Source organism: Triticum aestivum, chromosome 2A, assembly GCF_018294505.1.
Source record: "Triticum aestivum cultivar Chinese Spring chromosome 2A, IWGSC CS RefSeq v2.1, whole genome shotgun sequence".
Lineage (NCBI taxonomy): Eukaryota > Viridiplantae > Streptophyta > Magnoliopsida > Poales > Poaceae > Triticum > Triticum aestivum.
Genome location: NC_057797.1, coordinates 11,692,312 through 11,703,786, shown reverse-complemented (window position 1 = coordinate 11,703,786; position 11,475 = coordinate 11,692,312). Strand labels below are relative to the sequence as shown.

Genomic DNA, 11,475 nt, shown 5'->3' with positions numbered 1-11,475 from the left:
TTAAAAACTAATGGCACTAACACAAAGTTTATAATTTTTCTGACCTAAAAGCAAAAGGAATTAAAAAATAAAGCAAAAAACAAAAGAAAATAAATAATGCAAAAAACAAAACAAAAAATGGTAAAAAAAACTATATTTTTATAGTAAAGTTAATCACAAACTTGTGATTCACACAAATTTCAAAAAATTCAAATTTTAACTATTCAAATTTGAAAACTAATGGCACTAACAGAAAGTTTATAATTTTTCTGACCTAAAAGAAAAAAGAATTAGAAATTAAAGCAAAAACAAAAGGAAATAAATAATGCAAAAAACAAAACAAAAAAATGGAATAAAAAATAAAAAACTGCCACCTATAGGACCACCACGGCGTGAATACGACTAGAAACTCAACCTGGGCCAGGATTCAGGCCCGCAGAAGGCCCAATAGGACCACAGACAGCATAGTGTGAGATTAGACCCGTAAGTCTGCATTTGAGAGGAGCTCGAGAGGGCAGCCGCAGTGGGGCTTATAAACCACTCCGAGCCCCTCTCAACTAGCGAGGTGGGACTAAACTTTTGGCAGCGGGCAGCGCAAGGCCTTTGGTCCCGGTTGGTGGCACCAACTAGGACCAACGGCCTCTGTTTCCTGCCCTTTGGGCTGCCGAAAACTAACCTTTGGTCCCGGTTGGTGGCACCAACTGGGACTAAAGGGGGTCATTGGTCCTGGTTGGTGGCACCAACCGGTACCAATGGCTTTGCTATATAAGCAAACACTTAGCATTTTTCATTTTCATCTCTGCAATTGCCCGCCGTCGACGCCACCAGGCTGCCCGATTCAGCTCACCCCGCCGACGCCATCGCCGCCCCCGTCACCGCCCGCGCCCCGCGCCGTCACCACCCCGCGTCGCCCAGACGCCGTCGCCGCACGCCACCCCGCGTCGTCGCGGTCACCTCCCCGCGCAGCCCCGACGCCGTCGCCGCCCCGCGCCGCCCCGACACCATCGCCGCCCCACGCCACCGCTACCCCGACCTCGACGCTTCGACACCACCGTTGCCCCGCGTCGCCCAGACGCCGTCCCCTGCCCCGCGCGCCACCGCCTCTGCCTCAGGCCGGCCCCGACCTCGCCGTCGCCGATGCCGCCCATAGTGAGCCCCCGCGCCCTGCCCTGCCCCCTGCCGCCACCGCTGCCGTATGATGTTTTTTTCAATGGATGTAATGCTTTTTTCATATATTTTCATGTATATATGTTGATGTATGGATATATATATATGATTTTTTTGCATATATGTTGATGTAATATATTTTTGCATATATGTTGATGTATGGATATATGCTTTGTATGTATGTATGTATTTTTTTAATTGTAATGATGTTTTAAAAATACATATATGCAAAAGTTAGACTTTTTAGAAAAGTTTTATCTATATATGTTCTCTCATTTAGTAAGTATTAGGTTAGTTTCATTTTTAGAGAAGTTTTATATATTTAGGAAGAAGGAATAGAAGGAAGAAGGAAGAAGAAAAAGTTTTATATATATGCAAAAGTTACATTTTTAGAAAAGATTTATATATCTAGCTAGGAAAGGAAGAAGAAGAAAAAGAATGAGAGGAAAAAGGAAAATAAGAAGAGGAAGAAAGGAGAAGAAGAGGAGAGGAAGAAGAGGAGAAATAAATAAGAAGAAGCAAAAAGAAGAAAAAGAAGACGAGAAAAAGAAAGGAATAGACCCTTCTTTTTCTTCTTCTTATTTTTTATCGGGTATGTCGTTGCCGATATGCCCCGCGTCCCGATGACTTCAACACGAGGGGGGGGGGGTCGACCTACCCCCTCCCCGATAACATTATTTTCCCATGTATGTATGTCGTCGTTGTCGATATAACCCCCTCCCGGATAACTTCGACAGTGATAACTTATAACACGGGAGCACCCCCCAGCCCTCTCGCTCGACCAAAACTCTCGAGGACACCCAAACCCTAGAAAAATACGATGTCGGTCTCCTACCCCCTCCTGCCGCGCCCCTAACCTTGAAGCATTGCCGAGGCCACCCCAAACCCGAAATAAGCTAGGTCTACATTTGTCACTAATATATCCATATGATGTCATGTTTGGGTAATAATTGCCATGTTGTAATATTTGCAGAAACAATGGAGTTCGGACAAGACGAGGAACAAGAAGAGGTGTTGGGGGACATAATCTTAGCTGGAGGTGATGTCTTGTCGTATCTTAACGACAATGATGGTCTGGAAGAACAGGGTGAAGAAGCAGGCTACGGTGATCGAAGAATGGAGGAGGAAAGACATGATTATGATGACTCCGGTGACCCAATGCTGATGCAAGAAGGAGCCCGTGGTGACGGCTCCGGTGACCGAACAGAGTCCGGCCAGGTAAATATATTAGTTAAGCCTGTGCTGACTAGCTAATTGATGCATTCATTGTTTTGGTATGTACACATATTAATTAACTCTCGTCTTTCTTCTTTTTTCTAGCCCTCTGGATCGAGCACAACTTCGGTAAAGAGACGAGACCCGAAGAAAAAGTTGCGCTCGGATGAAAGGTTTGAGATCACAGCAATCGCGCGCGACGGCCAACCGATCGAACCCATCCGAACAAAGGAAGCATTTGCTGCTCAGTGCGGGGTTCTTGTTAGGGACAAGATCCCGATCAGCATTCACCAATGGTATAAGCCTAAGAACGAAGACCCTGAGGTGTCTTATGTCAATGATATGCAGGAGAGGTCGATCACTTCTCTCGGTATGCATGACGAACTTCTGTACTTAATGGTTTCCTTCATTTTCTTACTAGCTAGCGTGTCGAGGGCCTCTCTATGTATGGTACGTAGCATCGACCAAGCACGGACATAAGAGAGGACACTTCTCTCTATTAATTAGCTAGCTAACACAATATATGAAACACCTAAATTAACCCTCCAAAACCCCCAACCCCCCCCCCCCCCCTAAAAAAACAAAAACCCCAGCCCCTGAAATGCTGATGCATGGATGCTTACTGGTCCCGGTTGGTGCCACCAACCGGGACCAAAGGCCCTCCTTCCTGAACTCAACGCACCGGCCACGTGAAGGCCCATCTGTCCCGATTCGTGTAAGAACCGGGACAAAAGATCCTTACCAACCGGGACAGATGACCCTTTTTCTACTAGTGACGAAGCGCACGTCACCATCGGCGAGGCTCCGCGCCAGCCTATGAGGAGCTCCCGCCAATCCGCGGCGTGGATGAGCTGGAACAATGCCCACTCATGTGGCCGCTTCGCAGGGTCCATCATCTTCCCCCGCAGGTCAACCACCCGGTGCGGCAGCCCTGGCAAGGAGACGGCGGCGGCTGAGTCGTCGGAGCATGCCTCCAACGGGTTGCTAATGAGCATGGCCTCAATGCAGGAACGTGCAAACATGCTGGTGCCGAGGAACGTGATACGCAGGATGCCATGCTCCGCGACGTTGTCCATGGACCAATGGAAGATACCGTTGGAGACGACGGCGTCGATCTCGGCGTGGTGGTCGTCCAGGAAGCGGTGGAAGTGCTTGCCAGGCCTCTCTGCCATCAACGCCATCATGACGCCAGACATCATACTCCTCCTGCGCGAGTCCATCTCCAATATGCGCCCATCGCCAAACCTCCGTGACGCCATGCCGCCGGGATCCGCCGTCGGTCTTGCGGTAGATGTAACACCGCTCCTCCTCTTGTCCCCTCCAGCTAGCACGTGCTTCAAAATGATGTCCCCAGGAGGGACAACGGCATCGAAGGTGCCATCATCGTCCGATACGGTAGTCCCAGATCTAGGGTTTTCCCCGGAGCATCACGAGTGGGGTGCCATGACCTACAACAACGATGCCTCAAGAAGGGAACGACGTCATAGACGCCGCCATCGTCCGCCCGCCATGAGCGTAGTCGGCGCGATTTTCACGGGAAAAAAAACATGTGCAAAGATGGTAACTCCGAGTACAGCAGCACATATGGGAGATATGGCCCCATGTAATTTTTAGTACCAGGGATTAGTTTGACTTGTCGACGATCCAAGGATACCTTGTCCCAAAGTGAAGAAGATCAAGTTACAGTGCGGATGAATCATAATCCACTCGAAATTCGGATTCATGTACTAAACAAGATTCCATCTGAATATGTATCAAGATTCAACGCTATGCTTCAATGCCCATTCTTTACTGCCATAGTCTTCGAGAACATAAGCTAGTAATCGAACTACAACACCGTCTTCATCTCTCTTAAAATTTGTACTCCCTCTGTCCCATAATATAAAAACGTTTTTGAAACAACACTAGTGTCAAAAATATTCTTATATTATGGGACAAAGTGAGTATAATGCAAGCAGCCCTGTGATTGCTGGATAAAACCTTTACTAAGACCGAGGAAGTGTGTCCACATTTCCCCCTTAGTGTCCACCGCGGCTAGAAAACGGTGTGACCCGCGGTCAAACCTGTGAAAATGCATATACTAGCCACTGGCGGAGCTATGTGTGTTAGTGCAGGGGCCATGGCCCCCCAGCTCCTTGATTTTTTGTGAAGAAATTATGTATTTGGGTGTCACAAATTGAGAGAAATATAGTTTATGAAGAAACCAGCCCTCCACACACGCCATGGCCCCCCAGTCATTTGTAGCTAGCTCCGCCACTGTTACTAGCCATTAAGAAACACAGATGCTGACTGATAATTAGTGAGCATAACTTCTCCATTCCATCCATTCTCCTCAAGAACCCATGTTCCGGTTTGAGACGCATACACCTCTCTCTTTCTCGCGCGGAAACGCACGCACGCATGCACGCACTGCTGCCGAGCGAGACGGCGTGCCGCAGCCCCCCGGCCAGGCCAACAGAGCCAGCCAGAGGCAGAGATTCAGGGCCGCCACGGCAGGGTAGGAAAGCAGAAATATATGTGGTGGAGTAAGGTACATGGTAGTCGGTACAGTGCAAAACGGGTAGCACGCTGAGGCCGGATCACACAATTATCCACCCGCCTTACGCCCGGAGCACCGGCGGGCGATCAACTCCTCCATGAGCTGCCCAACATCGTCGTACGACGACCCGCCTTTCTCCACCGCGGCCCTCGCCTTGTCGCGGAGCTCCTCAGCTTTCTTTCGTATCATGTCGCCGTCGCCCTCCTCCTTCATCACTTTCCTGATGGATTCGGCGATCACCTGGCCGGTGATGACCCGGTGGGTCTCCATCCATGTTGCGTAGTCCTCGGCACCAACACTGACGCCCACCCCGAGTACCTCCACGACGAGCTTCTCGTTGTGGAACTGGTCGGCGTACCGCGGCCACGTCACCATCGGCACGCCGGCGCTCACGGCCTCCAGCGTGGAGTTCTACCCGCAGTGCGTCATGAAACCACCAACGGCGGGGTGGTTCAAGATGAGCACCTGCGGCGCCCAGCCATGGACGACGTACCCACGGTGCGCAGTTGGGAACCCGTCTGGCATACATATATCCACTGATGCAGCAGCGGCACTGCCATTGGTGATGACCCACAGGAAATTTTTGCCCGAGAGGTCAAGGCCGCGGGCGAGCTCCCGCGTCTGCTCCGGCGAGAAGCTGGTCATTGTGCCGAAGGAGACGTACACCACCGAGCTGGCCGGCTTCTTGTCGAGCCAGCGCAGGCACCCGATGGCCTCCGGCGAGAGCGTGCCAGCAATGGCGCCTCTTGACGCCACGTCCTTCCTGCTGCCGCTTGCGAGCGCAACCGGGCCGACAAGCCAGGCTCGGCGGTGGAGTGCGGCGCGGTAGTGCTCGGCGTAGGCCGGCTCCAGCTCGTGGAAGCTGTTGAAGAGCTCGCCGTAGCTCCGCCGATCCGCGGCGTGGATGAGCTGGAACAATGCCCACTCATGTGGCCGCTTCACAGGGTCCATCATTTGCCCCCGCAGCTCCACCACCCTGTGCGGCAGCCCCGGCAGGGAGACGACGGCGGCTGGGTCGTCCGAGCACGCCTCGAACGGGTTGCTGCGGAGCATGGCTTCCGTGCATGAACACAACGCCTTAAAAAGTTGTGTATTTGTTTGCACAGATAATGGTGAGATGTTAATAAAAGGGAAGTATATTTTTTTGGTATAAGACACACATAAAGTTATAAACACATATTTCCGCAAAAAATAAATTGATATTCTACACAATATTCTAGAATCTAGACCTATACTTTTTAGGAAGCTGTTTGTAACTTGCTGGTGGGTTTTCTCCGGGGAGCAACAGAGAGCAATAATTTGGCAGAAAGGACCCTAAGCCACACTGCAACAATTTAAGTGGAAACAAATGCGCCACTTAATCAAGTTTTGACTACCTTTTTTTAGGAAAAGTTTTGACTATTGACGGTCAGTTGAGGCAAATAACAGCGAAAGGTTACTATAGAAACCAAACAATAAGGAAACATATTAGAAAATGATTATTTGTTTGCTGCAACAAATAATAGTGAGAGGTTAATACAGTAACCAAAATAGTATATGTTTTTGGTATAGGACAAAAATAAACATAGACTTTTCACACCCTCCACAAAAAGAAACATATGTTTTTTTCACAAAAACAAATTGTGATTCTACACAACAATCCAGCCTAAATACATTTTTTGGCAATGTTTTAGATTTGCCACTATGTTTTATCCAGGGAGCAACACAGAAAAGCATTTGGCAGCTAAGCATTACCGACAGGATCCTATGACACGGCAGATAAATGGAAACAAATCCGCCTCTTAATTAATCAAGTGTTGACTAACTTTTTTGTTGGAGGAGAAAATTTGCCAAGTGAGGGTCAGTTAAGGCAAGACCTCCTAGTGCCGGTCAAGTTAGTTTGGCATCATTTTCTTTAACTAGAGAAAGAGTACGTAGTATATATGCTTCTAGAACTTCCCAGAACTCAAGTTTACCAGTACTTACCAGAACTGAATTTGGCGTCAGTGAATATGTTTCTTCAGATAGAAGAACCGGGAGATAGAGTATACAGTCGGCTGTCCAGCTTAGACCTGAGCAACAAGGAAACGTGCTTGTTAATATTAGCTCTGTTTTTCTGATGCAAGCTAAATTTTGTATTAGCAGATTCAGTCCAAAGCATGTTACAGAACTTGCAAAAGAAAAGCATGTTGAGCCCACCAAGATACGGGCCTCGGTGATATACTGACCACTCCTTCCGAACGCGACCAGCCTCCAGTGACGAACAGAGGGTGGCGGGTTGTGTGGCTGGCCGTCGGAAACCTGGACAGGTAATTGCTTGTGTTACTTACACCACACCTCGTATGCAGCGACGCAGAGAGAAGAAGCTGAGCTCATGCATTAGCGAAGCGTGCATCAGCATTTTTTGTTACACAAACTGATGGAAACATGAAGGGAACTAGTATAACAGAGATGAAACACATATCACCCAGAAACTGCGAAATATTTCTTCAGTGCCTGATTGAGGTGTACTATTAACCAACAGGTTCCATCTTGTGAGACATTACTCAGATAAATTCTTGTTGTATTTTCTGTCTATCAAACATAGTGCTAGCCTCTGTTTTCTCAATCTAACAACAACTGTTGATTTACTGACTAGCACTCTTCTGTCAATAATGATAAAAATTGACTGTACAAGGCGCTCATGAAAATCCACGTGATGATGATGAGCTCTCTGCTGTCACTGCTGAACATCAGCTCAAGCATGAACTCTGAAGAAATGCACAAGGTGCAAAAGGTTTCGACTAAAGACTGAACAAGCACAATATAAGCCACATAAGACTGATTGGGTTCTGAAGAAATCAAAGGAGCAAATGTACAGACAGACAGGTTACTCCCGAGGGTACCCAGACTGATTCGCTTCTCATCATCACTGACCAAGATGAAACAGTACCCTACTTCTCCATCGAAGTTCACCTAGGCAATACAAAGATAAGTAAATATTAGAAATACTAGTCAATCCTTTTCATGCCGGTTGGACTGTTGGCTTTTCCTTGCCACATGTTTGGACATTTAGACAAGTATTTGTGTGTACAGTATAGACACGTACCCCTGGAGACTTTTCCACATTGGAAAGAGTCTTATCTGAGACTTGTTTGGCAGTGGCCACTTAATTTGTCCAGAGACTTTTGATTCAAAGAGGAAACAAAAGCAAGTTGCATCATGCTATTTTCCTTTCCCATATTTACCCTACTGTGGAGACCAACATGAGGCCAATCCTAAACTATCAAAAATGCACGAACGTGCAACAGTTTTCAATCAAAGATTGAACAAAGGAGCAAATGTACAAGCAAACTGGTTACATGTCCTCTAGAAGATTACTCATATCTCGTGTAAAAAGAGTCCAATGACAGAAAAATGCAAAGCTAATTAACAATAATCAATTTTGACCCACCAAACTGGTTACATGTCCTCTAGAAGATTACTCATTTTCCATGCTTCTTGTACTTCATGTTTTAACCACCCACTTGTCCCAGTCAAAGTCACACATGGAGACTTTTCCATTTTGCCAAGAATCTCCATAAGACTTGTAAGAGACCAGCATAGTTAAATTTGTCCAGGGACCGGCCAAACAGCTTACCTCATCAATCCAAGCCATGGAGACTGCCATATCTGCAGTTGCAAGTGAACTTGTGAGCCAGTTCATCTCCTTCCTAATGAACATGTACAACTCCTTGAGCCATGCCCAATCAGAGGAGAAGGTGGTGCAGAGGTTGCAGCACCTCCTGATGAGAGCTGGCACCATCATTGAGGAGGCAGACACGCGATACATAACCAACTCCGGGATGATGATGCAGGTCAAGACACTCTCAGAGGCCATGTACCAAGGATATCATGTGCTGGACAAATTGAGGTATTGTGCCCTCCAAAACAGTGCAGGCTTCGTAGCATCAATGACTCGTTTAGCAGCAGCTTGCAATTCATTCCTTTCAAGCGTTTTCGAACAACATCCAAGAAGGATGACAAGGCAATGTGCCTTGAGTCATATGGTGCCTTGGAAAGCTTAGAAATTTCTATTGCTAATATGGCAGAATTTATAGTTCTTCTGGGTGGATGCGAGCGCATGTCCCGTAGGCCGTATGACATTTGTCTTTACACTGACAATTTCATGTTCGGCCGACGCACTGAGAAGCAAAAGCTCATGAGCTTCTTGTTGGAGAACAACAACCTTCCTGGTGATCATGCACTTGCAATTCTTCCAATCATAGGAGGTGTTGGCATTGGAAAGAAAACCTTGGTTGCTCATGTGTGTGGCGACGAAAGGGTCCACTCACGCTTCTCATCTATTTTGCACTTGAATGGACACAACCTCTTGACCATACTTGACCATGGAAGGACCATGTTTGGGACGATGTTGGTAATTATTGAATTTGCTTCTGATGTAGGCGACGATGAATGGAAAATGTTTCACTCGTTTCTCATAAGAATGAGCAGAGGAAGCAAGATCATCATCATAAGTAAACTTAAAAGGTTAGCCCGGTTTGGATCAGTGCAGCCTATTTTCCTAAGTGTTCTGTCTTATGACGAGTTGAGATACCTTTTCAAGAAACTGGCGTTCAGGAGTGTAGACCCTGCAGAACATCCATGGCTAGTACAAATAGCAGATGAATTTACCAAGGTGTTGTACATTGTGCCAAGTACACTTCTTGCAACAAATACACTAGCGGATGTGTTGAGAAAGAACCTTAATGTTCGGTTTTGGCTCTGCATATTGGACAAGGTGATAAGATATGCCAAAAGAAATGCCTCCACATACGGTGTGCACCCAAACATGCTTTTTGAAGAAGGCCATCATGTGGACATAACAGATATTGCGCTGCATCCACTTAGCGTGAAACGTTATACAATTGATGTTTCAATTAAGGAGGAGTCACCAAGTGTGACAATGGGCGAACTTCTAGCAGATCCAAGTGTTAGACCAGAAGGTGACTTCATTCTAATTGCATGGGAATCAAGGATACCGCCTCATAATTTAGTTCATCTTTTTGTCACAAGTCGTACTCAGGGTACACATGAAGGGTAGCGCATTGCCAGGGAGGAAGCGAAGAGGAGTGCCAATCTAATTTTGTTTCAAAACTCCTATAATGTAACTCTTGTTGTATTTTTTTGGTATATCTGAAACGGATGTGTTCACGTGGCCATGGAAAAAATGTTTCAAGGAGTAATTTTTATACCATTCAAATAAATGTACTGGAGATCTATCATAAAATTGTGTGTTCTATCAGATCCTACACTTTTTTATAGAGGGATAAGTATATTTTCATCCCTCAACTATTTTGATAGTATAGAAATTGTCCCTCGACTCCAAAACCAACAAATCTTGGTTCCTCCACTTTCAAAACCGGATAAGCTTAGTCCATCGTATCACAAGCTCTCCCTCATGCGCTTCTAGCCGGTGCGTTAGGCCACCAAGGAATCAACTAGAACAATTAACTTGTGTATGTGAGCTAACTCTGCTAGTATACCAGATTGCTTTGCTTTACGTGTACGGTGCAGCCAGCTCGACGAAATCATAGTCCATTTCTAAACTTTTCAAAAAGGTAGAGGGACAAAAATATACTTTTTCCATTTTTATGACCAACAACATCATCTCACACCATTGTACAAATCCTGATCCATATACCAAGGCGAGAAAACTGAACTGAAATAAGAAAAGATTGTTTACTGGAGCTCTAAATTTGAATCTGGGCAAAATAGGAGAAAAGCGTCATTCACTTCACCGCCTTCACTCAAGCTCAGGATTGACCAACCAACTCTATCCAACAGCACAATTCTACTCGTTTACCATTTCCTTCTTGTATTTAGTTAGCTGTTTACCAATATTATCATCATCATCATTGCATAGTTCTGGCTAGAATTTTACTAGAGCTGATTCCATATGGGCATATGCGCTTGCAATCGACCAGCCGAAATCTCTATTTCTACAGATGGGCTTCTTCACACTCTGTCAAATGTACAGACGAACTAGTTACATGTCCACTGGAAGATTTCCACCCAACTATGTAGTTGTGATGAAAAAAGGAGCATACCGTTTCCTTGCTGATGAGTTGCGCCCTGCTTCTCTACTCAAGTTTATATATTGGATGCCATGTAAAATGTAAAACGAATCCAAGGCAAGACAAATGCAAAGATAATCAAACATACATGTATTTTGTTCCGGAAATAGTAGTCAATTATTTTCATAATACTTGGATTGTTGGCTTCTCTGTGTCACATGTGTGGACATTTAGACACGAATCTGGCTGTCATCGACCGACTCGTCGGTGTCGATTTAGTCACCCCTGGGGACTTTTCTACTTTGCAAAGAGTCTCTGTGAGACCTGTTTTCCCACAACACTGTAAGACTTGTTCGGCAGAGGCCACTTAATTTGTCTAGACAATCTTGATTCAAATAGGGAAAAAAACAAGGTGTCGATCCTCTAGTAGCATCATGCTATTTTCCTTTCCATTTTTGCCCCATGGTGGAGATCAACATCAGACCCAGCCTAAACTTTGAAGAATGCACAAGATGCAACAGTTTCTGATTAAAAACTGAACTAGCACAAAATAAGCTATGA

At 46.1% G+C, this 11,475-nt stretch overlaps 1 pseudogene; it reads right to left on the bottom strand.

The window, feature by feature from the left end:
• Positions 1-3,099: 3,099 nt before the first annotated feature.
• On the bottom strand, positions 3,100-8,516 carry LOC123191310 (scopoletin glucosyltransferase-like; annotated as a pseudogene).
• Between the last annotated feature and the right edge of the window lie 2,959 nt (positions 8,517-11,475).